The sequence below is a fragment of the Biomphalaria glabrata genome, chromosome 10 (genome assembly GCF_947242115.1).
Source record: "Biomphalaria glabrata chromosome 10, xgBioGlab47.1, whole genome shotgun sequence".
Taxonomy (NCBI): Eukaryota; Metazoa; Mollusca; class Gastropoda; family Planorbidae; genus Biomphalaria; species Biomphalaria glabrata.
Genome location: NC_074720.1, coordinates 12,507,854 through 12,533,955, shown reverse-complemented (window position 1 = coordinate 12,533,955; position 26,102 = coordinate 12,507,854). Strand labels below are relative to the sequence as shown.

The 26,102-nt window shown below is 34.8% G+C and overlaps 1 protein-coding gene across 3 annotated transcripts in view; it reads left to right on the top strand.

The window, feature by feature from the left end:
* Nucleotides 1-947: 947 nt before the first annotated feature.
* Nucleotides 948-26,102, top strand: part of LOC106054466 (putative molluscan insulin-related peptide(s) receptor) — a 110,806-nt gene continuing 85,651 nt past the window's right edge. Inside the window, exons 1-2 of one of the 3 annotated variants that reach the window (XM_056043083.1) lie at nucleotides 948-1,117; nucleotides 6,293-6,452. The gene's annotated coding sequence lies outside the window, so the exon portion shown is untranslated. Of the gene's footprint in view, nucleotides 1,118-6,279; nucleotides 6,453-26,102 lie in introns of all 3 variants that reach the window. The other 2 variants (XM_056043084.1, XM_056043082.1) reach the window with 2 other exon arrangements.

Sequence of the window (26,102 nt, the reverse complement as noted above, 5' to 3'; positions counted from 1 at the left end):
AATCTGCTAACCTACGGAATAACTTGGGAAGGCAACGCTTCATCTAAACTGTTGCGCCGCCTAGAAAACATTATAAAAAAGGGCATAAAAAATCACACGCACAACATGACCATATTTAAAGGAACTTTCTGAACAAAAAGGTCTAACAAAAATAGGAACAATCTTGGAAGACAACAGCCACACGCTTCATCATAAATATGTTAAGTAGCGAAGTGGGCGACTTCTGTCAATCAAGACAAGAACAGAGTGGTACAAAAACTCGTTCTTACCTTACTCGGTCAGACTATATCAACGCCACTCGTTGATCAGGAAACATGAAAAGGACAAAAATGTCTGTGTGTAGTCGCTGAATGAACTCTTATGTTGTGTCTGTTCTATTTATGTGCATGTTACTGTTGTGTTGTCTTTATATGAGAAATGAGTCCTTAAATTGTAATCACAACAAATTTCCATAGGGAAATATAAAGCAGTCTTAGTCTTTTATCTTTACAAGTCTTTAAATAACTGTTGTAACATTGGCTTAGTTTATCACTTACCACACGATCGAACAGTCAACATATAGATCTATACAGTATGTATGATAAGTATGATATACTTAATTTCTGGTTAGACTACGTTGGACATTATGATTATATAGGCCTAAATACTTAATTTCTATTTGGACTACGTAGGCCTATATAGGCATAAAGATCTATTTTTTAAATCTAAGTATAAAAAAAGACTATAGTCTCAGACATCCTAGATTAAAATTTATTTAATGAATGATTATTTAAGATCTAGACATCCGGAACTAAATTGATTTCATTTGAAAGATGGGTTTCCTGTACTACACAATGTGAGAACCATTAAGTACTAGGTTTGTTTACGTGTGCGAAACTTTCAATGGCCCAGATAGTGGCTTTGCTTGTTGAGAAAAGCAAGCTGGCCAATAGGAACTCAATATTAAGGTCACTTTTTGTTCACCTCATAAGTTCAGCTATGTGGAAGTTATTCGTTGCTACAAATCTTGTGTGTTTTGGTTTATTCGTGGTGGATTCGTAAAATCTTTTTTAAAAAGGATTCTTCTGAATGGATACATTCAAAGGGCTCACACCCAGAAATTAACGGGCCCTTTGTAGTAAGTGACTCTGTTTTAATAGATTATATTAATATTAGTGATCTAGAATCTATCTTTTTAGCTTCAAATTAGACTAGGGGGTAATAATAATAACACTAGATTCTAGATTTCTATTGACATAAGTCACTAAGTGACTAATTGACTAATATAACAGTATAACTAGGGTCTAGTGACGTCTAAGTCTACTTTTTACTATTAAATACTATTACTTTTAATAACTTTACTATAATTAACTAGATGTATAATGTCTTTAGATAAATAAATATGAGTATAATTTATAAACTCTTAGATCAGATCTAGATCTATCATCTACTTACTCCTAGACCTAGAGTCCTACTCCTAGACCTAGTCTCTACTTTACTGAGTTTTAACACTTTAACTTTAGTAATTTACTGTCTTTAGTCAGTTTAGACAGTTTAGTTAGTATTATATATAGTTACTAAGTTCACTAAGTTGATCTAGACATTCTAGATCACTTATTGAACTTACTCTTACACTTACTCTACTAACTGTAAGTCTAAATGAATATTTAATAATAATTTAATGATAAATGTAATATTATATTGAATTGTAATGTTTTTGTTTGGTAAACTTTCTTAATAAGGTTAAATAAGATTTATTATCTATGTCTATATATAGATCCAGATCTAGAGTACTATATTTTTATAGTGTAGTCTTAGTTAGTCTATATTAATAATATTTTTATTATGTATATATAGATCTAGATATCTAGATATAAATATACTGAACTTTTACTTCTTTTTCACTTGTGTTGCCCCCCTAAGAAAGAAGACAAGATCTAAAATAAATCCAATAACTAATAATATAATAGATCTAATCTAGAATAATCTAGATGATAGTTCTAGAATGTAGATATCTAAATATGTCTTCTAGGATAAGATCTAATCTAGATTCAAAATAATCTAAATTATTGTAAATCTAGAGCTATTGTAAAAAAAAAAATAAGAATGCAATTCTTTAATTTTTTATGAATTCAGTGAATTTATATGATGATTATAATCTTACTATAAAGTCTTATTGTATTATAATATACAGTACAGAGTCATAAAAGATTTTGATTTAAAAAAAATGTCTTGTACAAGTCTTATTGGAAAAGTTATTACAAATGTTTAAAGTTGTGCTGTTGGTTATGGTTTAGTGTTTTGTATGTGTTATTGCTACTTTACTTTTAAAATCTTCTGACCTGGGGTGGGTGATTTATTTCAATATTTAATCACACTGCTCTTTTTTTATATTTTTTAATCAGTTTTTTTTTTTTTTCCTTCTTGAGTGGAGAGATCCAAATAGAGGATGCACATAATGGTCTAAGGCTCAATAACATTTCAGACATTATTTTCTTATCAGATTAAAAATAATCAATTAGCCCAATAGAAGTGGAAAGTTGTGCTCCTATTAGTTTCCTGATTTTTAACTCATTAAGTTTGTGCATGTGACAATAGTATCTCAAGTTTTTTTTTGTTTTATTGTTCTAAATACTATTATACAGTCAAATTTAAATTGACTTTGTTTCTGGGCTAATAAGGTGCCTAATACTGTTATTTAAAGGACACCTGAGCTTACAGTTAAAATTTTGTTTTGATGATTTGGAGACATTGATTACAGTTTGGTTGGTACCTACTAGGAATCCATTGATCCATTGTTAAAGTATTTTAAGTAAACTTAAGTTGTGCAATTATAAAATGCCTTAGAGATGTCTAATGATGGCATTATTTGCTCATATTATCTAAAAGTTTTGAAAAAAATCATCTATTAAAACCTACTTGTTGATTGTAGATTTCCTAAGCCTAAGTTCATTTAAGGTGGTGCTAATTTTGTGGATAGTATCTTTACCTGTGATGTTAATGTATTTAGTTGTTAGGTTGAATAGAGATAAAACTAATTCATTAATTATCCTGGCTTTTTTAGTTCACCCATTCCATCATAATGACACTTGAAATGAAAAACATATATTAAAAAAATTGATATGGCCTGTCCTAAATAAGAAATGCAATTTTGTATTATCAATTTAAAAATAGTTTATGTTTTTGCATTTGTATGTTATGTTATAGTTAATAGTTTAGTGTAAATATATATATATTTAAATATTAACTTGCTTTTCAGCCCTGTCTTTGAAAGTCTACTTGTTGTTAGTGCTGTCTTTAGTGATTTTTTAAAAAGTATTAAAGACAGTTTAAGTGTCATTCTTTTCATTGATTGGACATTGGAACACATTTATTTCATTCAGTCATATGTTCCTGGGAGGTAGAAATGAGTGGAGATCAGTTATTAAATAGTTTTTCTTTTTGAGTTGTTTGAATGGTAATTAAAATGTAAGGTTTCCTAAAAGTTCTTTTCATCTCTCTTGGATAGAGTGACATCATATCATTCTTGCTTCTTATTGGTCTCTTATCAAACAATTTCAGTGTCCATATTGTTTGTATAAGTTGGGATTCATAAAAAAAAAATTAATATAAGAACTATCTTCTTTTTTTTAAGGCTTCAATGCGATTTTGTGGTTGTCTTTAGTTGTGAGTAAGTGTGATTTGTTAGGGTAGTAGCTAATTTCTTTTTTAGCTAGTTGTTTTGTCAGACACTGCGCCCACCCCTTTGAAACCGTAAACCATATCCTCTTTGAATGCCCCTCCCTAATCCACCTTAGGCAGACCCTACTTCCACTACAGCCCAACATAACCAACACCCTGTACCGCAGTGCTAAACAACTGAAGAAAACAGCACACTTTTTTTCCTTGGCACAGTCTGCAAAAGAGCTCACAGCTCAGCAGCAATAAAGCTGGCTAGAAGAAGAAGAAGAAGAAGCTAGTTGTTTTGAAAAAAAAAGGTCGTTTTTCACCAGTTTTTGGTGTTGAAATGGTTTGAAAATAAAAAAGTCTTTTTTTATATAAAGTTTGCATCTTTAAGAAACTGTGGATTTGTATAGAAACCCTAATAATAGAGGAGTAATGCTTCTATAAGATACCTAAGATACACTTCAAATTTTATAGGTAGGGAAAGTAGAGCTCATGTTTTCACAACAAAATTTTAGGATGTTAGGTGACTAGTACTATAACCTTTCACCTTTCACATAGGTTATATGTCCTTTGGATTTGTTTTTTCAGATACTGTTTTATCCTTATGTACCAAAAAAAACAACAACAACTTTAAAAGAAGTTCTGTTTTTATTAAGCGAAATATTTAAAAAAAAACATAATAAAACTTTTAAGAATAATATTTACATAGATTTTAAAGAAAGCAAAATATATCTTATTTCATAATTTATTTTACAATGTCTTTTTTAAAAATATAAACAACTTCAAGCAAAAACTTGATACTAGGATTGTAGTCATATTTTAAAGCTCTCTCAAGACTATAATTCTTTCAGCTATATCTAAAAAGTAAAGACAGTTGGTGCTATCCACATAACACCTTCATTTACAGATGACCATAGAACGAGTAAGACTCTCGAATAAAACTTCATAAAACATCTATTTGAAACTTGATGTGTTAATCCTTGAACTCACCACTACTCAATGACTAGATCCCGATTTACTTAGGGACAATTCAACAACCAATTCTCATGGGCAGAAGATCTAAAGTACTGTGTGTTTCCGTGCTGGCAACTTGCTTCTTCCTCAATGAGAAACATTCGTTTATTTCGCTAATTGATGCTAAGTATCCTATCAGACTTTCCGAATCACTTTTGAATCCTGAGCACTTGACAGTAATTGACCGGGATTGAACCAGAAACCTTCAGTTGGACACTCTACTGCTCATCTCTGTACTGCCCACAGATCGAGTGTAATAACATAAACTAGAAATATCTGTATCTTTGTGAGCCAAACAAAGACACACACACAAACCTGAAGACAAAAAGCCACATGTTTCTTGATAATGACATCTCATGGGGAGGTTTTGATTAATTTTTTCCCCCATGTTTTCCTTTTTCAATGTATTTTTCCCCTGTGAATCAGTTAACCCCCTTCTCTATTTTTGGTCTCTTTATATTAGTGGCGTTTCATTTTTCCCCCCAGAGACGTGAAAACATGTGTATCTGTGTGTAGAGAGATGTGGGTGTGACTATAGTGTTGAAAAAATTGTGTTCATTAAACAAATGCTTGTACTTTGGCATTGTTATATATTTTGTTTGTGTGTGTGTGTATATATATATATATCATTTATAAGCTGTTTTTTATTGATCTTATTTGTTCAATTGATACACAAAAAAAGAAGCTTCATAGCGTAGTAATTCCATCAGCACATATCGAGGAAGGGGCTCATTCATTTTCTACCACTTTATTCTCATTACTTTTGAGTCATTAATACCAAAGCTTGTAATCCATCCACTGCCATTTATCAATTTAACCTCAGAGCTATGCTAGTGCGATGAGCATGATTTTATTGATATGATGAAATCTTCTCCGGCCTCTGCACTTTAATGTTTTGTTAATCAAATTTTATCATTTGTTGAAGCCACCAAATAACATTTTTTTTATTGACGATGTTTGCTCACCCTTCTAACAATATTAACTCAAGTTGTTGACAAGTTATTCTTATCTCGACGTTTTCTGGCTTGTAAGTCTCGTGTTCAAAGTGACAATAAAATCTGCGGCAAAAGAATATTGTTGTCAAGAACCACTAGAAGCGTTATATTTCTGTATCTAGGGGCCTGCTTATTTATTTTCTTATACATTAGAGTTTCAGTAGTGACCAGGACCATTGAACGCTGGTCTGGCCTTTGTAGGGTCATCGACCATTAACGGGGGCGACCTTAGCTATTGACCTGTCAATAACCTCGGTGCTACACTTTGGGATATTTATGTTGCGGGTTGGCGCATGATTTATATTTTTAGGCTAACCAGTGGTTCAAATGTTTTTTTGTTCACGTACATTATTAGTCTGTGAGTAAAATAATATACACTAAAATATAGTTTCACCATATTTTGGTACATTTCTGCAGATTCGTTTTAGCATTAGAGCATCAGCCATTACACTCACTACATACATTCGGGGAAACATTGAGTTGTATGGTAACCTTACAGTGGTTGTGGGATATAAAGAGACTAACTATCCAGTTACGAAAAATAAGAGTGTATTATCCTGAAATATTTCATTTTAAAAACGTTATGACTAGTGCAATGTCAAAACAAACTCTTTCTATTAACTAGAATGATACTTCAGCTGTACACTAAAAAACACAATTCCTTACGATGAAACCATAGAGCTAGGATGACACACACGGACTCCAGGTCAAATGACTGACCGTGGCCTTGAACTGCATAGCAGGCTAGACCTCAGGGCAGTGGAAAAACAACACCTTTAGCTTACTTTATGAACAGAGGTAGGAGGTCATTAGCACTTGCACGCCCCCCCCCCTTTTTTTTTTCTCTCTCTCTCTCCCCCTCACTATCTGTGTTTACGTTTTTAAATGTCACAGTGAGGGGCGGTAAAAAGACATTTAATTAGATCTTTATGGAAATATAGTTACTATCGGCCAGGGAACTTTCATAGATAAAAAAAAATTACCCGCTAAAATTAAGATTAGCCCATTGGCTGGGCAAATGATATTAATTGACCACATTCTGAATTAGTCCAGCCGAATAATAGTTTAAAGACGCCGTTCTATGCCTCCTAGATCGAGCTATTTCCTTGTCCACAATAATCACCTACCATATATTTTGTTTTTTAAAGATAACACCTATTCAAGTATTTATGTTGTGTAAAAAAAATAAAATAAATACTAGCTTTGATAAATATCTGTTCAGGAACAACCATGTTAAGTGCTATAATTATGATGATAACGCAATGTCCAGATCTGATATACTGTCATTTCAAGGGACGTACTTTGAAGGCAAGACGAGAGGATTAATCATAGCCAAGGCAGACATTTGTTGTTTACAATATTGATCATCGGCCATAGATAATTAACGAGTATTTCTTGTTGAATATTGTCTGCGTGTTTCGAAATCGCCAGTTATATGAGACTAAGGATTTCTATATTTAGCTACCATTTAGAGTTGTCATGCCATCTCAGCCAACGATAAAGAGCGATAGAATTCTTTGTTCTAATGGCAGGGGATAAAGAGGTGGTGTTCACTGGGCCTACGTGGTAGATTGGGGTGTTTACGCCCTAGCACTAGATCCCACACCTCGCTCGTGATGTTAACGATCACACGTATGGAATTCTACGCAAGAGACTTCATCGTCGCTATTTTAAAACACACATTGAAAGGATCTTAAATCAAGAATTGTTTTCACCAAGAATAGTTTAAGGTGAATAGCTTTTGTTCAAACCATTGAATCTCAATAGGTTAATGTCTTGTGGACGAAAGAATTGGAACGAACCATTTTTTTTTTTGTTAACAGTTGAAAAAGTGTGACCATCTTCTCGTAATACACTTTATCTTGATTGTAAAGGATTAACTTTAGGCAATCTTGTGCTAGAAAATGCTTAATTTAGTTCGCCCCCTAAAGTAGTTCTGAACACGGGGCACGTTAAATAGTAAAGATGATCAATGCAAAGCTGTATCAGACAAAGTGTTAAAAAGAATGTTGGTATCATTTTCTCAAATGCTTCGCAGAAAGTCGTTTAAAAGTGTGACTATATGACTTGTAAGCTATGCACTTTTTGAATTCTCGGTACTTACATAATTTTTAATTGTTACTTTTTCCTTGAGGAAAGAAGCTACCACTGTAGCAAAATGTGCAACTTCATTGAACTTTTGCCGTTGTTCACTGTGGTTAAATTTATGTTTTAAGTTATTCGAGTCCGAACCTTTGAAATGTTGTAATCGTAAAAAAAGATGTCCTATGTGTTTCCCTTTTGTCTCAGTAAGTACAAAACGATGCCAATCGAAGGTAACACAATTATGTCAATGAAGTAAAGGAAAAAAAAAGAAGGACTTCGTTTGAAATCTCCGGGTTCAATTTGTCTAGTGTCACAGAAGCCAATACATCGTGGCAATCAGCCGTAGAAATGGTTCATTGTGGGAGAGAACTCGGGCTGTAGATCTAATCAGCTTTAAGCAGCGACGGAGTTTTTAAATTAAGTGCATTGAACTTAGAGACATCTGAAGTAGATACGTATTCAACGTCATCTCTTTTTATTGTAGTACTTTTTGTGTTCGCTATAGTCGATTCTTATCATAGGCAAATGTTCACTTGTGTTATGATTAGCGTCGATTCTATATCATTTGAGAAATTTATTATTATTATTATTTCTAGTGTCGTAACTGAGCTTTATACATTATAGAGAGACCGGTGTTCTTTAGTGTTTTGACTAGTGTCGATTTGTCGAAATTCATGAGGGAAAATTACTTTATACAATTTTTTTGTCTTTTGTTTTGGGAGCTCCTCAGTTACAAAAATGAGTCGAGCAAAGTCACGACATTGGCTTGCATATAGTGGAAAAGAGCTGATTATGAACTATTTTTTTTTTTATAGGGCGCAGGAAGAGAATCCTTCTAACGCTTAAAGAAAATTCTAAAATGATCCAAATTGAACAGAGTGTTCTATATACTTCACCCCATAGAGCTCTTCATTTTAGTTTCAGTTTTCCATTTCCACCTATACGTTTTTATTTTCTGAAATAAAACTTACTAAACTATTTTCTAAGATTAGATCGAGAGATGTATCATATCTAAGCTGAACATGTAATTCTCTTCAGATTAACCTGAATGAGGAATCGAGTTTTGTTAAGGCGATCTTGTAGGAATACGCCTGTCACCATATAATAAAATCATACAACCTCGTAGCCTACAACAACGTACTTACGGTGTAACAAAATAATGAAACAGCGTAGACACACAAATCAAGTTATTTAAAAATCCTATTGAATGCCATAGTAATACTACACTAAACTTATGATTCATTTTCTACGGTACAAACGTAACGTTGGAAAGTACCTTAACAGATTTGAAGAAATGGTGATGATTTTTCGTAGTTGGGACTCCTAAAAGCTTGTACAGAACATCTAGAAAGTCGTATGATGACTAAATCATGTAAAAACAACAACACACCATCATCTTTTCTTTTTTTTTTTTTTTAGGGTTACCTTCTTTCCTAAAGGAGGACACATTAACAAGACCAAATAAACTTGAGATACTAGTAATACACTTCAATTGATAAAGCACATCTGTACATCAGAGGCCGTAAGATAGCATAGTTTGTCAACTTTCTGTCAAAAGATCTACCACTTTCCTGTAGATACTGTACGAGTGATTTTGTCTTTTAAATAAGATGTGAAGGATTGTATTCGATTGTTGGGTAATATACCATTGCAGTTACCAAACAATTAGAAGTTGGACTTTTTCATAATTTATGCCAATAATTCAAAGAGTTCAATTTATTTCTTGCTTTTTTACAGTTTTGGTTTGTGCCACAAGGGAGAAACATTTGTTTTTCTCTGTCTTCTAACTCTGGATGAGATCTTGTTAATGTGCATCTTTGGATGATCCGCTTACATCAACTCCTGTGGGCACAGAAAAAAAATGTTTTCAATGGGAAATCAAATGCTTTTGATTTTGCGCTGTTTCCTTATTCAAATAGTTGTCGCGCTTGGCCAAAGTCTTGAACTGTACATCATGATGTCCGGAATGGTGGTGGTTGCCATGATGTCAAGAATGGTGGTGGTTGTTTATCAATCTTTAATTACATCATTATAAAAAAACATATTGATTTTGACCTTGTACGTGTAATTATTGTGATGAACAGCAACCGATGTTTTCTTCTTCTCTTGTAATTAGCTTCATTTACCATGGCATGGTTTGAATTCGTTCTAAAAGGAAAAAGGTGGTTGTTTTGTTTTTAGAAAGTAGTTGTATTTCTCAAAGGTGCATTTTGATTAAAGAATTTGAAGTAAATAAAAATGTTTTCATGTGACATTGAAACGGATTCTGTTTCTTCTTGTTATTATCTGTATTATTACTATTGCTTTTTTCTTTCACGCCCCTAAAGCAAAGGCTCTCAGTCGTGTCTCTTTCGTGGATATGGGAGAGAAACTTTCGGGGCTGACCACAGCTCGTGTCGAACAAATCCCTAGTCTCCACTAGGTTCTTCCTTGTGCCCCTCTCTCTCTAAGCGTAAGTCTGCACTCAGTCACATATCCCAACACAACGTAAATGATCTTGATATCATTATACATCGGCTAGACCCGTTGATTTGTTTCCAGGTTTTATATTTATTTTTGGCCGGAACATTCTCTCCTTTTTTTTTTTTTAGCTCCCAACAAACGGGCCGCATTTCAACGACCCCCTAGCATACTGTGATTTCTAGTGTCTGCTACACTGAATTGTGTTATTTCTATTTATGCTTAATATATAGAATGTCATGTTTCGGGGGAAAATTTCGAAAATAAAATGAAAAGGTTTTAAAGAAAGCTTGCGATTGTTCTCGAATGTTCACTCTGCGAAGCGGTCAAAACCATTTCCTAACAAGCACCTTAGAGGTAAAAGGAACCTGTTTGCGAAATTTTGTGCGAATTCGCAAGGCAATTGTTGAGATCTCTTGATACCTGGTTACATTTAAATAAATCCATCAGTTAATGAATGTTTTTTGGGGAATATAATATACTAGCCTGACATTACCCGCGGCCTGCGGGTCTAAGTTTGTGTTTACTAATCTAGTGGATTAGATTTAGATGTATGTTAAACGTAGCTAATGATCCTTTCAAGTTTTTTCTCTTTCGCTACGAAAATAAAATTAGTTGTGCGAATATGGATTTACCCTAAGCGAATATATACATATCTATTAAAAACGAAAAGAGCGATAGATTAATAGTACAATTAAAAAAGGGTTTACCCGATTTGTTATTGATTGGATAATAAGGTAAACAATTAAACGAAATAATTTTTACTACGCGATTCATGAATGAATATAGATCTAGGCCTATCTCAACTCGGCTTCGTGGCTTTCATAAACGAATGTATTAAAAATGCTTTAGAAAACCAAATTTGAATGTTAATTTGATCAAAATATGAAATGAATGGGCGATAATTATTATGTTCATGTATTAAAGTATAAAACTATCTGTTCTAGCAATGGAAAGATGTCTGGTAGTGGTATGTTCGTCAGGAAATCTGTAGTCAGAGATATAAGGAACTAATTTATGTAAAAAAAATGGTTTTGAAACATAAATTTGAAGGTTAATTTGATTACATAATGAAATCAATGGACCTTCTTTTGTATTTTCATGTGTCAAAGTAAAAAACTATCTGCGCAAAGTGTATTTCTTAAAATTAGATGTAGATCTAAATCCTTTCGATCTTTTCTCATTTCAACATTGTAAACATGGCCTAGATCCATAAATACTATAGCTTTAATAAAGTCGGACAACTTTATTTTTTTTTAGGGTCTTAAGTTTGTTTTAGGGCTACAATACATACACTACGGTCTAAGTTGGTACCCAAGAAACATTCCTGCCAAGTTTTGTCAAGATTGGTCAAGCGGTTTTGATGTCTATAAGTCACATACATACACCTCACATTCTACTTTATAGTATAGATATTGTTACGAATCTCACTATCCAGGCTCTCTGCAAACTGCACCATACACCACCAACTTAAAGAACTTGACAAGTCAGGGCTCCAAAATAACGTAAAGGTTTAATGTCCATAAATAACAGCCAATACTGTACAATTGGCAGCACGTAGAACAGTACAAATAGCTCTGCGATAACAAATATCTCTCCGATAACACCGTTCCGCCGTATCAAGTCTTGCACTGGCCTCTCCGTCTCGTTCCGGGCTTGCACTGGGTTCAACAGTTCGGAACTGACTTCACACACTTGGGCTCGTTGTGTCGGACTCGATCACAGACCAAGATCAAGACGCCGTTCGTCTCAACTGTACTTGATAGTACTCCGCACTGAACCGTCGTAATGCTCCGTACAGAACCACACCGTTGAACTGTGCTGTAGTCGACCGTGTTCTGAACTCCGGTCGTGAACCCGCTTTCTGAACCTTGCTGTATTGAGCCCCTTTTCTCGACCGTCTTGACTGCGCAACCTCCGCTCTTATATAGGGTCCCTACTGGCCTTCTCGAACCGGACAGAACGCCCCTCGGCGTTTCTAGGTGGTCAGATGACTATAACTCTCGTGACGCTCCTGAGCTCTGTTCACGTCGGCGATCCTTCCCGAACTGTCCTGTTGACCCTCGACTCGGCTGACAGTCGTAACTCGTCACGCTTGACCGCTCGTCTAGCGCTGGCCTGGGGCGATTTGCGTCGGCTGACTACACACACACCACTACCCCCATCTGTGCCACCACCAGGTTTATAACAATATATAAGATTAACCTGTACCCAAGAAACATTCCTGCCAAGTTTTGTCAAGATTGGTCAAGCGGTTTTGATGTCTATAAGTCACATACATACACCTCACATTCTACTTTATAGTATAGATATATAAGATTAACCTGTCCCTTTATTATCAATCTTGTCAATAGCATGCTGGCCTAAATATAGAAACAGTAGCAAACTCAATTTAAATTTGGCCGTACACAAGTTTGTTTTATTTAAATCTAAACTATTTCGGTCAATGTTTTTATTGAATTAGCCGACTTTTCCCCCTCCCCCCCTTTTTTTTTAATACGATCAATACTCACTCCACTCTACGCTCTATTAACTGGTAAGAAATAGCAATACGATAATGTTAAGATTGTTGACTGTTTTAATTTTCACTGACTCATTCCTGGTCTGATTTGTTGTTGAGCTTAAGCTATGCAAAGAGTGTGAATTCACACATTGTGATATAAGGTATTGGTTTCTTTACCATAGCTGTGAGTACCGTATATCAACTGGAATAGAAATGTGGGTGTGTTCCTTTTATCACACTCGGTCACTATACATTCCTAAATAGTCAATATCTATGAATGAATAACTTAATATGCACAACAAGAAGTCCTCACTATGCAGCGTGATCTAGGCAATACTTTATTAAAGGCAAAACTTGTTGTCGCCTTCACACTATGCTAATTGTCATCACTAAGACAGGGTACCCCGTCAAAATAGCGCCGACAAAATAGCGCAGAAAAAAAATAATATTTTAGTCATTTTGAAAGAAATACTTTAGATATCGTAAAATATGAATAGAGCCAATATTTTTTTTGGATTAATTGTTATAATTTTTCTGTCATTTTGCAGGAAACACTTTAGATATCTTAAAACATAAATAAGCAAAAATCATAATAAGGTAAAATGAATAATTTCAAAATATAGCATTTATTTACATTATAAAAGTGTACTTCAAAAACACGCAAAGATACTTGTCAAATTTACACACACACACACAAACTTTCACAAAGTTAAATTGCAGGAAATGTTACGTAGGAATTCCATCAAATTTGATATCTATTTATGTTAGACAAAGACGGACAGGAAATATCAAAATCAGTGATTGAATTGGTCAGTCACTGCCTGAGATTAAACAAACGATAAGAAATGTGATCGCCATCGTAACTAATCCTGACACACCTAAGTTTGCCAATGTTGCGGCAAAAGACGCCCTGTTTTGATCAAAGAAAGATGCCGCAGATGTCTGATTCTAGTATAACACACTTTCGTATTTTCCTATCCTATTTTGCCGTGTCACCACATTTCAAAATCCTATTTTTAGTAAGTTATGCATTTTAATCAAAGGCGAAAAAGGGAATGATATAAAATTTAAGGACTCTCGTTCTCTGCAAATATAAGACAGAGACATTAACAAAAATGATACCCAGGACATTAAATTACTAATAATCCGGTACTTTTATACACATCATATATAAGTCCGCGCTATTTTGTCGGGAAATTTCGCGCTATTTTGTCGGCGCTATTTTGTCCGCGCTATTTTGACGGGTCACTCTAAGACATTGTTTTATTCCCTATCACCAAGAAAAAATATAACATTCAGTATTTCTGAGAAATTTTTTCTCTATACTCAATCTATGTGTCGTAAGGCTAGGCAAATGAGCTAAGAACACACACGATCTGTGTACAGACTGTTGTCCCTGGCCAGATCCACATAGCTCTGGCCAGATCCACATAGCCGATTGATTGATCTGGACGGTAAGGTCAATGTTGCTCAGACTTAAAAGGAGATGAATTGCTCTATTTAAAGTGACAGCAGCTGATGAACATATGATGTTCACTGCTCTTAACGCTGACCAGTGGCTGTTTTGCTGGAAGGATCTCGTCATAGCTCCCCTTAAAGTACAACTGCAGTTGTCTTATCTCTTACTTAGCGCGGACCATTCACAGTTATTAGTTTGTAAGTCATGTGACCAACCCGCAGAATCGACCAGTAAGTTTGTATGTTGCTTTGGTTTAAATGTAAATAGCGATTTTCAAGCCTTTGAAGACAATATTTGATCATTTGAAAATCAGAATTTTCGTCTTTAAGCTGACAACTTTTGGAACGAGTCACTATACACATACACGGTGATTGATTTTTTGTTGGGATTCATTATTATTCTATCTCCCAAGATAAAAATAAAAATTAACTACCTACGCCTGATATTTCTGTCTTGTGATAGAATATATAAACAAATGTCATTTATAGAAACCAATACCGTTTAACCAGTATAGATGAAACTCGGCATGAATATTCATTAGATCAGTGTTTCCCAAACTTTTTTCTTAAAGGAGCACTCCGCACATTCTGAGTATTTAACAGAACACTGCTTATTTCTTAGAGAGATTAATTCATGTGGTGGCCTATTAGTTAATTATTTCAATAGTTCGTGGAATACCTATTCAGGCCTTTCGGAACACTAGGGTTCCGCGGAAAACATTTTGGGAAACACTGCATTAGATCTTTGAGGAGGTCACTCGCCTCCGGATGGAGGGGTGAATTAAAAAAAAAAGATTTTACTTCATTTTTAAGGTTTTGTTTTACCTTTTAGAATAAACTCGGGCAACGATGTGTATATTTGTCTGTTAATCTGTATATAAAAAAAAAGGTTCATTTAATAATATAACAGATTTGATTAGCTTAATACTGGATAATAAAAGTAGAAAGAGCAGACGATCAATGTCATGATTTTTGTTCTTTATCGCTCTCATCTTTCTTCCTAAGGACAAAGATTGGAGATTTATTCATGACAGTGTTCTAGTATGGAAAAGAGAAACACTCGTCAAATACCTATCGATTGCGTTTCATCTAAATTCTTTAACAATGTCTTTACTTTGTCGCTTACTTTCAATGTATGATCTACTTAATGTATAACTGTATAGATCTAGTTTAATGAAGTTTATCGTAACATGGATATCGTAAGGGGAAATCTGTATTGTTTCATCTTTTGTTGATCACAAAAGTTCAGACCTACATGTTTTTTTTTTTTTGTTTTCAAATCCTATGGTAACATTGCGTAATGTAAAAAAAGAAATATACACTGTATTATGCAAGTAGTGGATCTATGTAATTTTGGAAATTTATTTTTACGGTGTTAACTCCCCCTTTCTAAAAAAAGACTCATAATAGTTTTAAATCTAAACATTTTTTTTGGGCTGCCATTTTGTTTTCCCGGTGCTCCATCCAGTCAGAGCTATCTCATTGATCAATATGTTTCTGTTGCTTGGACGTTGTTATGTACTTTTCTCACCACGTGACGGGATGCGATGCTGTGAAAACACCAGCACTTGTACCCAACAATGTGACAGTTAGTTCCTGGAGCTACTCATCAGCAAATGTCACGTGACACTCTGCTGTTTTATTGTTGTTGTTTTTTTCCTTGCGATTATTGTTGATGCGCTGGTCTCAATAAAGACATCAACCATTTTTTTTTAAAGTTGCTTTAGCAACATTTGTTTTCTCCGTATTCTTCTTTGTTCCATGTTTTTAAAACCACCCACGTTGCGATATTCTTTTCGTTAATGAAGGCTAATGAAATGGGAGTTAGTTTCAGTCTTTCATTGCTTGAAAGGCGTATTATTTCGCTGTGCTTTGAGTTGGAAGCAAGACCTTTAGAGAACAACAGTTCATTGCACTAGAGAATATTAGCGCGTGGTTTGGTGAGAATGTAGTGCTAAAACTGTCCTCTTCTTAGCTTCAACTTTATGGCTTTGAATCCATACGTTCTAAAGACAAAACCTTGATATTTATTTGTGAAAAGTCTCCACTTTCATTGATCTGCTATAGACTCTTGTCTTTGTTGAACGAAATCCACTTCACTTTCTACAGTTTTTGGAGTTGTTTTTTCTTTTGATTTTTATTCTTTTTTATGTTAGTGACAAATATCCTTTTTACTTGTAGTAGTACCAAAATATGTTGTTTTTTTAAATTAATGCGTACTTATACATTTTTAAATCATTCTTGGACCCTTAAAGCCTTTAACTTATGACTTCATTAATATTGAAAGCAGCAGTTCCAAATACTCTGATTAGCCTTTCTTTTTCTAGTCGCCCTTTTCTTTCATCTTGCCATAAGCTGTGATGATAAGCTCGATGTAAAGTACGAAGAGCTTATAGTATTAACGTCTTTGATAATTAATATTTATTCGAAAGTTCTCATAGCTGTTGTGAAACCCACTTTCTGTACAGAAACAGGTTCATATATATTTTTTTTATTATTTCGCATAGAGACATAGACAGTACTATTTCAGCCGTTCTAAGGTAACTTGTTAGGATTATCACCTGACAAGTATTACATTTTATTTTTACATTTACTCTAATTAGCTTGCAAACTTTCCATTGGTTAACGGTGGGTGGGTGGAATAGAAGTCCAAAACGGCTCTAACGATTTCCCTAGAAATGTGACAGTTTATGTATATCTTTGGGGAAAAAAACAACAACTACCTAATTGGCCACAGAGGGAAAAACTTTGGTTTGATAGTTATAGTTAGTAAAATATAATCATTTTAAAATTAAATTTGCTCTAAAGATTTACCCATATCTTAAACACACATCAGTGGAAATTCACGTAAAGAGTTAAAAGATTTGGACATTTAGGAATATTATTTGCACAGTCTTTAGTAGAAATTAGTCAAGACTACTGTTGTTTTTTTTTTTTACTGTTTGTAAGTCTGGATCAGCATCCACAAACTAGAATTTTCTACTCATATCCAGTATTCTAGTCTAGACTACTGTCTTTTTATGTTTCATTGTCTAGTTTTGTATCCCCAAATTAGTATTTTATAGAGTAAATTTATATATGGGCGTAAACTGGATTTTTTTTTGGGGGGGGGGGAGATGCGCCGGGTTTAAAAATGCTTTTTTATCTGTCATTCATTAGTTATTAAGATTAAAGTAATCGCTCTTACAAAAAGTCATCCGCTTCATAAAGGAGAAATAGTCTATAAATATTTTTTCTTCTTCTGGTTATTTGTTCTAAAGCGTGTCTTTGGGTCCAAAAATAAGGATGAGTGCTGTATTTCACGTGGCTACACAGTCCTAGCTGTGATCTACATAAGTTGCCACATCAACGCAGAAAATAAACGTCTGCCGTTGGTCGATTGACGTTCTCTTCGTCCACGTCTGTCTTCGGCCACAGCTGTTTTTTTTTCCTCGGTCTCAAGTGTGCATCTATGGGCATTTGTAAGAGATCTCCAGCCGTCTCTTTCGGGAGCTACTTACTGCCAGGTGTTCTTCACTCATTTCTTGTACCTGACAAAACACGAATTAATTAACTAATGGTAATTTATTATTTTGTTAGGTATCGAACAAGGGAAAATTAAGTCAGCCTGATGCCTTAGCTGATCTTTAAAGCGTTTCTGGGGAAAAAAGTCGGGGGACTTCTTTTGCCTACTGAAATTAAAAGCAGAGCCTATTCTTAATGCGGATTTTTTTTTCTCCTTAGTATTTCTTTCATAGTAATATTTATTGCATGCGGACCATCGTGTTATAGTAATACTGAAGGCAGGTCATCTATTCCTTGCAACAAGCTTCATTTTAATGACCTTGCTGCATCTTTCAGTTTTGCTTCTAGCATAATATTAGAAAAGTCATTTATTTATGGATTGCCCCTCGGAAATGTGTTACGATTATTTGGTCTAATTATCATATATTTTGTTCTCGCCGTCTTAATCCGAATGTGTCCTCTATGAGTTGTGATCTTTAAAACAAAAACATGGTATTGTGAGACTCTAGCCCAACAACTCACGTATTCTGTGATTTATTGAGACACATCTAGAAGCCGCGTCTTGTCAGCTTGTCATTACATATTCACAGGGAAAGTCTTCAATTCTAGAAGTTGGTCTAAGAAGGCGAAAATTATGTTCGACCTTCTTCTGGGTCAGGCATTGTTAATCTCTTGTTCGGCGAACTCATTCCCTAGTGTGTCGTTGAAAAGTTCTATCTTTGTATCCATACATTAGTTGAATGGAAACCTATACATAATTTATTATGTATTCTTCTAGGCCGACATTTATGTCTGAAACTTTAGCTTGCCGACAGTAAAATCTATTGAGAATTATCGCACGATGTCTCTACATCAAGTGTCTTGTTCCTTATTAAAGCTAAGTAAAGAAGAGATCTTTTTAAAAAAAAAAGTCTTAAAAACGAGGGTGTTCCAAACACGTGAAAGCTATTTAATCAAGTTTCTCTATGAGTACAGATGTACTTTTGGGAGCATTTTAAAGCTGTCTTTCGAAACACGGTTTCATTTTTTTTTCATTTTCAAGAAGAAATAATTTTAGAATATTTTATCTTGGTTTATAAAACACATGCACAAACACAGAAATAGACCAGCCGCCTGATTAAAATAATGAGGTTTCTCCGCGCCATCATTATCCTAATCATCTTGAAACGTGAATATTTTCTTTTTTTTCTTTCTTCTTATCTTGGCCCTAAAGAAATACTCTTCAACCTGTCACATCATAATACGCCCTAAAGAAATACTCTTCAACCTGTCAAATCATAATACGCACAGGGATTTGTTGGATTAGAAATAAACAGGTTCTTTGTTAAGTCAGCAGCTGAGTAGTTGTACCTTCTAGGCTTAATCCACCTTTTCCCTTTTTTTATTTAAAGTAAGGTATCAATTCGGTTGGGTATAATATTCTCCCTTTTTACAAAGCTTATATCAACTCACATTTGTCTCGTATACATTTGTACACCCAGTCTCGGATCAAGTTAAAATTTTGTACACTTGTTTCAAGTACCTGACTAAACAAGAATGTAAAAAAAAATTGGTAATTAATTTTTTTTGGTTACAAACAAAGGAAAGAAATCGTACTTGACAGATGTGATTGTATTAGTTGAATTAGTTCCCTTGAGGAATCTTGAGCCCTTAGTGAACACGTTTTGTTTTTTTGCATGCATTTAAAAAGCGATCACGGTAATATTAACACAGATATCCCCTTCTTCCCCTCGCTTCCCAACTGGTCCAGACAAGTGATAGGATCATATCGCTTTGAGAAAGCTAAAAGCATGAACTTGCGCTAAACAAAAACAATTGGTAAAAATATTTCTACATAGACTTATCATTGTAAGTCTAGAGCTATTAAAAATTTAATCACCTGACTGATCCTAACTAATTGATACAATTGCACTTAATATAAGTTTTGTTTAAAAAACAACAACACATTTTTCAATGTTTTTCTTGTTACAAAGCTTCTATCAACTCGCTTTGTCCGGTTACAAATTAGAACACCTTATTTCTTTCACTTCTCATTCTCAAGATAAAACTTTTGCACAATTGTCATGTCGATGACAACCAATTTTTTAATTAAATATAAGTAATTAATTAATTTTGTTTGAAAAAGGAAATACATCTTACAGCAATGAGAGATATGGCTTAGACTTTTACAAAGAGAATTAGATGAATTACAGAAATGGGAATCAAATTGGAGCATGTCTTTCCACCCAGAAAAATGTCAGTTATTAAGAGTAACAAAAAAACTAAAACAAATTAATTCCACTTATCTTATTCATGGCAAACCACTAACACAGACTAAAAACGCAAAATACCTAGGTGTTATAATAAATGAAAAACTGTCATGGAATCCACATATTGATGAAACTACAAAAAAATCAAACAAAGCATTAGGATTTATTAAAAGAAATTTCTATAAATCAAATAAGAACATAAAACTAAAATGTTATTTAACCTTGGTTAGGCCAATAATAGAATATGCATCCTCCGTTTGGGACCCCCTCAACTCAAGAAAACACTAAGAAACTGGAACAGACACAAAATAGAGCAGTAGGATTCATAACAAACGAATATTCACATTTGACTAGAGTAACACCTTTAGTAAAATCACTAAATTTAGAAAGCCTTCAGGACAGAAGGCTCAAAAGTAAAGTAGCAATCATACATAAAACACTGAACCATAATCTTCAAATACAAAAACAAAATTTAATAAAATACTCTGAAAGACACAAAGATAAAGGCACATTCCTCGTCCCATATGCTAGGACAAATTTGTACAAATACTCCTTCTTCCCTAGTGCTATTAGAGCATGGAATGGGTTGCCTGAGCTAGCCAGGAAAACCAGTGACTTGGCTGAATTTAAGTCATTGGTTAATATGCATGACTAAAGTAACGTCTGTATTATATAAGATAAAATAAGATAAGCTTTTTTTTTTTTTAAAGTGTTGTTTTTTTAATTTTGTTTGTTCTATTTGACATTCCTTTAACTTTAAATGAAAGTCGCAATGTGCTTGTGTTGTCTGTCGCAATGTGCTTGTGTTGTCTGTCGCAATGTGGTTGTGTTGTCTGTCTGTCACGTTCAGATTGAAAGGCTTAAAGAGCTTTTGAAAAAATCATGGACATGTTAGTTTACTATAATCACGGTTAATTATGGTCTTTCAAAGTTTGCTCTTTTTGTTTTATAAAAAGTATGGATATTATTTTCTCAAGTATATTAACTGATGTTTTTTTTAAGCAAAGTGAAATCGATTTTAATAATTGTTGGTGACCTAGCTCATCTAGGGATCGTCATGACATTTTAGTTCATTCACTTTTGCTTATTTTCTACTTCCAGAAACCTCTCCGGTCAGATAATTGCTTGTATTTCTTTTCTGGGTCCCTTTCTTTTTGGGGAGGGGTGGGCACCACCGAGGAAACACTGATCTAAACATGTTGTTAAACTCCTTTTTTTTTTCTCCCTCTACCAGTGAAGTCGTCCATCTTGACCAGCTTGTTTACGTCTTCGTCTCCTTACGAAACATTTTTTTTTATTTTTATTGTTTCCCACTTGAAACATCTGGCTGGGTGTAGGACAAGTGTGGATCGATACCCGGGCTCCGTTCTGTCCATATCTTCTCATCTGTTTCTCCACTTGCTTCAAAGATATGAATGGGACTGGGTGACATTTTCTTCGCGTCCCATGGGAACTTCTGTCTCAGACTTTAAATTTTTATTCTCACACTCCTTCCATTGCAACAATGGTTCACACCCACTGTGTCCTTGAATTCTTGCTAAACGTCGAGGCTAAAGAAGCTTAGATATTTGTTTTATTGTCAAGTGAAATAGTTGCCCATGGGTTAGGGTCAACTTGCAATGATGCTTTTCTAAAGATGATAAAAACTATCATGCTATCACTGCACGATTAATATGATTTTAATAAACGTGTCTATAAGCTATGCTATATTTTCGAAGATAAGTCCTAATCTAATCTAGTCAAGATGTTGAAACACAACTCATTTTAAGAATCCACTATTCAAAATAAGACCTAAATGTGAATAATTCAGTTTTTTATTATTTTTTTTTTTGTAACCAAAACTGTTAAGTATGTAGGACGTGAATGTTCCAAGATAGTTTTTTATAAAGTTTTCATAATTACCTATTGCTCAGTTCATTTTAGAAAGCTTACTTTGTATTGATCTAGTTATAAAACTTCATGTGTGCACTGTCAGGTTGTATTTGTAAGCCTTAGCTCGTTTACCGTGTCCCTGACAGTATAGTAACAAATTAGTAAACAATAGCAATAGCCAACAAATGATATTGTTCGTTAATAGCAACGCAGTAATAAACGTGCAACTCATTTAATGGCTATGTACAGATTTCTTCTTCTTCGTTTTCATTTTTATGTTGGAGTGTTCTGATGACTAGACCAATACATGAGATGAACTGCGCAGTGGTTTCCAAATCAGGGAGGCTCTCCATATAGTTTTCTTTCTGTTGGGGTGTTTTTGGGGTCATTGTCTTGTACGGACCTCTTGGTAAAGAGAGCAGTTTTGGAGGACATGGTCAGCAATCTCTGGTGACACTCCACATGGGCATATTTCACTGGTTCCAATTTTGAGCTTCCGGTACATATGTTGTCGCATTCTGTTGTGTCCGGTCCTGAGCCGAAAGATTAGGCGTTGATCTTGTCGGGATAGCTTATAATAAGCATCATCTTTCTTGTGATTTGGATGAGAGCTTGCCCATTTCTCATTTTATTTACTATTAGTTTCTTCATTTCTTCTGGATAGAGTGCAAAGTTTAATTGTGAGTTTGTTCTCCCACTCTTGGCGAGTGTGTCATCTTTCTCATTTCCTTCTAGTTGTACATGAGCTAGTATCCATTGTACATATGATAAATGAAGATGAGCATTTGAATTATAGTTAAAGGTGTAAAATAATAGCATACAGCATCAAGGTCGTTAACAGTGGGTAACAACTTCAAATGCAAGCGCACCTCTTCACTCGGATTCTTAAGTCATGGCCAATAAGGCCACATCGCATCCGACATTCACTCACCCCATGAATAAGAATCAGCCACAGCGAACAAAGAACTGCTGCCCAAGCGTCAACAAAGTTCCAGCGCTTGACCCAGTACTAGTTCCCTGTTTGTTACATTCAACAGAACCTTATTCACTACTAGTAAAACAGTCCGACATCTTGCAGAATTGTTTTTTTTTTTTTTTGGATTGGTTGAGCGTATACTTTGGTCATGTTATCTTCGTCACCCACAGTCTACCCTCGTTACTTATTTCCTAGTTTCAATCTTGACCTTCTGGCTACTTTCATTCTTTCTTTGTAGTTTCAATATTTTTTTTTTTTTTACATTTCTTGTAGTCCCCACACCCCCCCCCACACCCTCTCTCTGTCCCCCCCCCCTCTCTCTCCTAAATGTATTTATAAAACCTGACAATCTCATTTCATCGTCAAATTTCAGCTTTCCCAAATAAGACACGTTTCATTTCGATTGGTTTGTGTGCGTCGGTGCCGGAAGAGTCGATAAGGGCGAAGCTTTTCCATGTCCATCACACAATAGCCCGTTTTCTATTTTTGGTTTGGAAGTCTGCGGGCCGTGCTTGAAGTCTTGTCCTGTCCACTAGAAGAACCTCAAAAGTTGTTCATGACAAATGAAGTTACGGTACCTCTAGGCTCATTAAAAACTGGATTGTTTAGAAACCTTTGCAATTCTCCATACAATCCATACACACGCTTAGACATTTATTTACGTGTCTTCAGTTATGAAATCACGAGCTTTGCACAAGTGGTGACGATGACGCGTTTCGATAAATGAAAGTGTCCAACGTTTGATATCAGCTTCGGTTTAAGAATATTTAAACATAGTTAATGGTTAAAAAATGGACTATGGACTATTTTTTTTTGTCTGCTCCGCTCTCGTGATCCCCCCCCCCCCCAATCATCTTGTAAACTTGTCGTCTTATGTAGGAAACTGTACTCTCGTGATTCCCCCATCATCTTGTAAACTTGTCGTCTAATGTAGGAAACTGTACTCTAAACTATTGACAAACCAGAATGCAACTCTTTATAATTCAAATTTAATGGTCATTTCCTTCTGTTGGGTCCTAAACACTTTTGCAACAACACACATAAACAAATCAAATCAATGTGTTATTGTTTCTGTATTGAAATATCTTGGTTTATAATCAGGGCCGGTCCTACGGATTGCGGGACCCTATGCGAAACGGATTGTGCGGGGCCTAGTCTATGTATGGATAAGGATAATAAGTGAAAAATAAGAATTTGAAGTACAAAATTAATGTGTCTGTGCATTTTATTGATACTTTACTAAGTACAAAATCATTGTCAAATGAACTATACGAGCCATCTATAGTAGATAGTTTTCCGACAAAAAGCTGATAAACATTCAGATCTCCTATTTAAATTTGCTATCGACTAGTAAAATATCGCTTTTGTTTTTTTGTATTTTTTTAATCGCGAGTAGGATTGGCGTTTTCCATATTAATTGACATCCCGGTCACCCCGAAATGCCGATTTGGCTGTTTTTATGGAGATTTGCATGAGTTTTCAGAAGATTTCAATAATTTCAGGACAATTCTAGGAACCCTTTAATAATAATTTACACCTAAATTTCGCGCGGGGCCTATGAAAGTGCGGGGCCCACTGCGGTCGCATAGGTTGCAGTAGAATAAGACCGGCCCTGTTTATAATTTCTTATGTTAACCTATCCAAGCAATATTGGAACCTCTGTCCTCACGCGAAAGTGGAGTAAGACCGACAGCTACTGTACTCTAAAAAACCGGAAGTCGACATTGAAGTGCAAGTTCATGGTCATCATTAAACTCTAATTGGAGCACGAGGGAGTTGATTGTATTTTTGGCATTTCCTGTCCGTCAATTCTAATCACAGTAATGCCATTGTAGAAACATTTTCACTTCTGTCTAAACCCAATCTACATGTACTGCTCGCTAAAATTAGAATGTATAACTTTGAAACACCGTGGTATCAGTTTAAATTAAACAACTGTTACAGCATCGACGACGGTCGTACAGATGTGACCTTAGTGACCAGTAGGGGGATTATTCAGAACTGCTTGACTTTATTAATAGCGTTGTTAATAGCGAGTTTTGTTAAAGCGTCTGGTTCTATAGAAAAGCTTGAATAGAGTTTCTTCCTTGAGTTGCTACAACAACTAAACATCTTCATCCTTGTGTCTTGTAGATAAAATCCGAGCCTCTACTCCTACTTAGAACAAAGGGTCTACATCTGGACAGCTTTGCGGTCTACAAGATGTGTTCATCCATTAGCAATGAAACGCCATTTTTTTAATGATAGATTTTGTTCAGCAATACTCAACGTCTTAAAACCAATCGACCTTTAAGTCAAAACAAACATGATCCTATACCGTGATTTTGAAAATCGCACGTTACTGTGTTTAATATTCGCCATTTTCTTATAGGAAAACAAGGTATGGTAATTGCTAATTGTTGAAAGTCACATGATCTGGTTTGAGTGTGTTCATATGTACACGCTAACGTTTTCTCATTGAAGTGTGGGGCTGAGTGGCATAAACAGCTCACCTTCCTAGCAAGGCTGCTCGAGTCTGAATGCCGACTTCAGCTGAATTGTGTTTGCTGCAGCGCCTAAGTCTCAAAGGCCCAAGGGAAACCTTCTTGCATTTGTTTTTAAAGGGACACAACGTCTAATCTTAAAAGCTAAAATTGAGTTTCAATAATTAAAATGAATTTAAAACATTTGTAAAACACTAATGTCTATGTAACTTTCGAAGTCTGAAATCACATTGTAACACTTTTGACAGGGGGAAAATGCCGCATTATCATTATTCCATAAGCGCTCATATGATTAAGGACAAAGGAACGAAATAGCACGTGAGAGATTCAACCCTTATCGAGATTGTGCATACATGTAGATAAAAAAAATCAGAGAGAGAGAGAGAGAAAAGTGTGAGATTGAGCTCTATACATAGCATTCAAAGAAAAAAAAAAACCAATGTATTCGCACTCTATGGAGAGAGAGAACTTATCATTTCGTAACAAACTAAAATCTAGACACGAAACAACTGCGATACGTCAATAGGCAGGTATTTAAACATGCCTGCACCAAAAAAAGGCTGCTTAAAATGTAATATCCACAACACTTCCGAGTAAGCAGTTCAGGCACTTCTGATATTCTTTGGCTTTCACTTTCCAGCTGTAAACATCAAATTGTATTGTTCTTTTTGTACATTTTATTCACCAATGTTATAGTGTTGTGTACATTTGCTTCTTAGAGAATCACGACACTTCACGTCTTGAGATAGTTTAATTAGTTTCATAATTGTACTTTCTATGTTTAAGAGACTTTACAATTGATGTGACATTCAGTTTTCTAATGTTACTTAGATGTTGTGTGCCACAGAATGTTTGTCA